Source organism: Schistocerca nitens, chromosome 5, assembly GCF_023898315.1.
Source record: "Schistocerca nitens isolate TAMUIC-IGC-003100 chromosome 5, iqSchNite1.1, whole genome shotgun sequence".
NCBI lineage: Eukaryota > Metazoa > Arthropoda > Insecta > Orthoptera > Acrididae > Schistocerca > Schistocerca nitens.
In genome coordinates, this window is record NC_064618.1 from 870,816,725 (window position 1) to 870,821,894 (window position 5,170).

The following is a 5,170-nucleotide window of genomic DNA, read 5'->3' on the forward strand; positions in this document are numbered from 1 at the left end:
CCCTGTACACCAGCTGAGCTCCCCAGTCGGGGCAATTCCCACCGTATGCCAGAAACATCAATCGTTCCCGCCACAGGCCACCGCCGCCACGTACTCCCAGCACACCAGCCTGAACTGTCCTAGGAAAAAAAAAAGCACACTCCGTCGTCAGGCCACGACTGGCCTACCGGGACCATCCGACTGCAGTGCCATCCTCAGAGGAGGATGCGGATACGAGGGGCGTGTGGTCAGCACACCGCTCTCCCGGTCGTCATGATGGCATTCTTGACCGAAGCCGCTACTATTAGGTCGAGTAGCTCCTCAATTGGCACCCCGAGGATGAGTGCACCCCGAAAAATGGCAACAGCGCATGGCGGCCTGGATGGTCACCCATCCAAGTGCCGACCACGCCCGACAGCGCTTAGCTTCGGTGATCTCACGGGAACCAGTGTATCCACTGCGGCAAGGCCATTGCCCGTCCTCGGAAACTATGCACTTACAATTAAATATTATGATTGTAGCCTCAATTGTATGACATTAGATAATGAGCGAAGTATCGGAAATATCCCCTCCTGACAGCTGTGGCTCTGGAAGTAGAAATATCTGTATCATTCTTATGACTGGACATTTTTTTTAAAGTAAAAAACATTTTTCATCCCCCTTACGGCTATCGCAGTTTTCCACGTGAAATCTATACCTTCTTTATGACAGGACATAGTCATTTTCTTTGCACTTGTCGGAACACACACATACTTTATAAGCGAGTTGATCACAGCGAACCTTTCATGCACCCCCTATGACATAGTACAATACTTCACCAGTAACTGAACGTTGGCGATACCAAACAATACTGAGTGAAAATCCGCTATGGATGGTTATGTCTCTTTCTTGCGAGTGGTACCTGTGTGTCTTATAAAGAGAGATGTAATCGTCTTATAAGCCACCAGATGTTAAAAACACGATCGCAACGACTATGTTACTGTCACAATCGGTTTTGGTTCTACCAGCGCACACAAGTATCCTTGTTAAAAACTAAACTGGCTTTATAAATTGAAGTATGGTATTGCTTCTGAAAGAAGTGGTTTTCCACACAAATACCGCGATGTTCGAGGTAGATGGTGACTGCTGGGGTGTATATTAACAGACCGACAGTGCAGGTATACGTCACCGGCTTTATAAGCTCGTAATAATGAAACGTCCCATTAGAAAAATTTATGAATGACTGTGCTGATAAACCTCTTACGTTATTTGATTTTCAAGCAGCAGAGTAGAACTGAACGTACTCAGACATTTCTCTCTTTACTTATTCTGATCAACACTAAACCGACACACAATATTTTTAGTGCAACGCAATCTGACTTTCAATAATCCCTACAAAAGAATGGCCCTGACTAACAATAACCTATACCTTTCATGACTCACTTACCTCACAAAAATATTCGTTACTCGAACTACTGCAAAACAGCGAGCGCCAATACTGCCAGCTAAATAAAACATTCTAACTACTGAAGGCACTAACTACTGATAGGCATAGTTAGCAAATGAAAGATTTTGATAGGGAACAAACAATGTATTTACCTTAATAATGTTCAAAAGTCATAGTATGTATCAATTCATGACATCCAGTCTTACAAATTTACTCTCTCTGATGGACACACGTCCAGATCATCCGCTCTCAAAACTCCGCCATCTCTCTTCCCACATCCACCACTGCTGGCAGCTCACCTCCAACTGCGCAACGCTATGTACTGTTCACATCCAACTGCCCAACACTACAATGGCGAATATCCAACAATGCCCACCAGCCACAGACTGCACACAGCACAGCCAGTGATTTTCATACAGAGCACTGGGTGACGTTACCAACATAAAAACCTAAACAGCCTACTTACATAGCCCCCATGCTCCCCACAAAAAAATTTACAAATTGTTTTGGGCAGTGGCCAATACAGATTTGAAAAACATTTTCATAATTACAATAACAAAGATATCAAATGCACACACTTATTGATCACTGTTGGTCAAAAGCAAAAATTGTTCTCATAAACACAGTCCTGATCATTTATCACAATAGTAATTACAGTTTTTTTTACAAAGTCTCTTTAGTAAAAGAAAACGCACACGGAAGTAGTGGATTTCCATGCAGTCTTGAAGAAGTAGTGTTGTCCTTCCAACGGAAAGACAGTGCTGACTCTAGACATGCAGACAGGTAATGGGCCACAACAGAGCAAACCCACAGCAGAGTCAGTAGAAGTTTTGAAGAATATTGGTAGGTAGGTCATTACAGAGCAGACCTACTGTAGTCCTGGTAGAGTATGGTATTGGTGGGCCACCAGAGGTGCAGAACCACTGCAGTCCTTGTAGAAATAATGGTATTAGTGGGCCATCAAAGATGCAGACCTACTGTAGTCCTTGTAGAGACGGCCAGCAGCCATCTGTTGCGACTGTGCAGGAGCACAATCACCATCGAAGAGACTTACAGACAATATAGCAAGTCCATAAACCACCACTTGTGCACTCACAAAGCTGTTGGGATTGTCCTTAGAACCAATAATGCTGTTGACCAGTCCCTTGCTGAATTATTAACACACGTGCAAACACTAACAGTCTCAACTTCTCACATATTGTGCATATACTATGACCAAAAATGAATGCTTACAAGTTACTTAATTTGATGAACTGGTGTCCATTACAATTTTATAACATGAGAATACAATTACAAAGATACAGAAAACATCATTAAAACATAATAATACAGGTAACATTTGTAGTAATACAGGCTTTACAAAAGAATAGAAATAGACATATTCATCAGTGTTACAGGAATTATGACATAATTAAATATATAAAATAATGAGAATAGTTTTCGAAATATTAATTTCACACATGAGCATTAAAACAGAACAGAATAAATAATGTCTAAACATCTTTACAAAGAAAATAACAAATTATTAGAAGAATTCTACGACATAACTCTTATCAGCTAAACACATAAAGACAGGAAAAACACAAATACACAAGAGTACACAAACACATAGCGGAATAACACAAAAGGAAAAGACAGGGTTTGTTTTTAGTGAGACGTCTGGTACTGCAGTCCAACCCAAAACTTCATTCCATAGATCTTTTATTTCAACATTTGCTCCTGCCAAAAAAATCCTATCTAAGCCTGTTGTCCCTAAACCCTACCGTTTTGTTCATATCCTCCTTCAAAATAATTATTTCTCATTGTACAATACTCTTTTTGGCCCAAATCTTTTTCATGTAACTTCTCAATGCATTCTTTTCCTATTCTTCATAACTCATTCTCTTATATATCCTACCCTCTCTTAAGCTAACTTAAGTCTACTGAGCTCAGATACATAAACTAAGTGACGAGGCAATGCAGCAGTGCAAAACAATTAACACAAACAGCAATGACAAAACAATGCAAATTGGCAAAGCAAGCAGCAGCATATCTAAATTAGCAAAGCAAATGCAACATTACAACTAATATCAGCCAATATGCAGCAACAAGAAAAATAAACCAGTAGTAAAACTGGCTTAACCGAGTAATACAAAGTGAAATTAAGTATCACTATGCCTGGCAAACAGCAGCAGCAAATGCAATAACCTATACCTAAATATGACATAGCTCAAGCAGAAAGAATAGTACACTAAAGACAACAATACAGATAAGGGAAACATCTATTCACATCTTAGTGTCTATGTCATTAAAGTGGTGCTCCACAACAACTTATTCTACCAAAAAAATTACCAAGTAGTTGAAAAGAAAATTATGTATGCAGTTACTGTTATTAGTCCCTTCTTATTGCTCTTTCCTTTCCAAGTGCTCCTTTCTCGAAGAATGTGGAGCATAAAATTATTATTTACTGGATCTGTAGGCATAAAATATCTATATTAGTACATCTATTAAATTTTATTTTAACCAATGCTGCAGTGCAGCTAGAAACTAGATACTAAACGAAATGAGCAAATATATACACAGGGTGAGTCACCTAACGTTACCGCTGGATATATTTCGTAAACCACATCAAATACTGACGCATCGATTCCACAGACCGAACATGAGGAGAGGGGCTAGTGTAATTGGTTAATACAAACCATACAAAAATGCACGGAAGTATGTTTTTTAACACAGAAATAAGTTTTTTTAAAAGGAACCCCGTTAGTTTTGTTAGCACATCTGAACACATAAACAAATGCGTAATCAGTGCCGTTTGTTGCGTTGTAAAATGTTAATTACATCCGGAGATATTGTAACTTAAAGTTGACGCTTGAGTACCACTCCTCCGCTGTTCGATCGTGTGTATCGGAGAGCGAATTACGTAGGGATCCGAAGGGAACTTTGATGGACCTTAGGTACAGAAGAGACTGGAACAGCACATTACGTCCACATGCTAACACCTTTTTATTGGTCTTTTTCACTGACGCACATGTACATTACCATGAGGGGTGAGGTACACATACACACGTGGTTTCCGTTTTCAATTACGGAGTGGAATAGAGTATGTCCCGACATGTCAGGCCAATAGATGTTCAATGTGGTGGCCATCATTTGCTGCACACAATTGCAATCTCTGGCGTAATGAATGTCGTACACGCCGCAGTACATCTGGTGTAATGTCGCCGCAGGCTGCCACAATACGTTGTTTCATATCCTCTGGGGTTGTAGGCATATCACGGTACACATTCTCCTTTAACGTACCCCACAGAAAGAAGTCCAGAGGTGTAAGATCAGGAGAACGGGCTGGCCAATTTATGCGTCCTCCACGTCCTATGAAACGCCCATCGAACATCCTGTCAAGGGTCAGCCTAGTGTTAATTGCGGAATGTGCAGGTGCACCATCATGCTGATACCACACACGTCGACGCGTTTCCAGTGGGACATTTTCGAGCAACGTTGGCAGATCATTCTGTAGAAACGCGATGTATGTTGCAGCTGTTTGGACCCCTGCAATGAAGTGAGGACCAATGAGGTGGTCGCCAATGATTCCACACCATACATTTACAGTCCACGGTCGCTGTCGCTCTACCTGTCGGAGCCAGCGAGGATTGTCCATGGACCAGTAATGCATGTTCCATAGATTCACTGCCCCGTGGTTTCTGAAACCCGCTTCATTGGTAAACAGGTAGAACTGCAACGCATTATCTGTTAATGCCGATTGACAGAATTGCACTCGATGATTAA

The 5,170-nt window shown here is 41.1% G+C and overlaps 1 pseudogene; it reads right to left on the reverse strand.

The window, feature by feature from the left end:
* Positions 1–337: 337 nt before the first annotated feature.
* On the reverse strand, positions 338–455 carry LOC126261324 (5S ribosomal RNA; annotated as a pseudogene).
* Between the last annotated feature and the right edge of the window lie 4,715 nt (positions 456–5,170).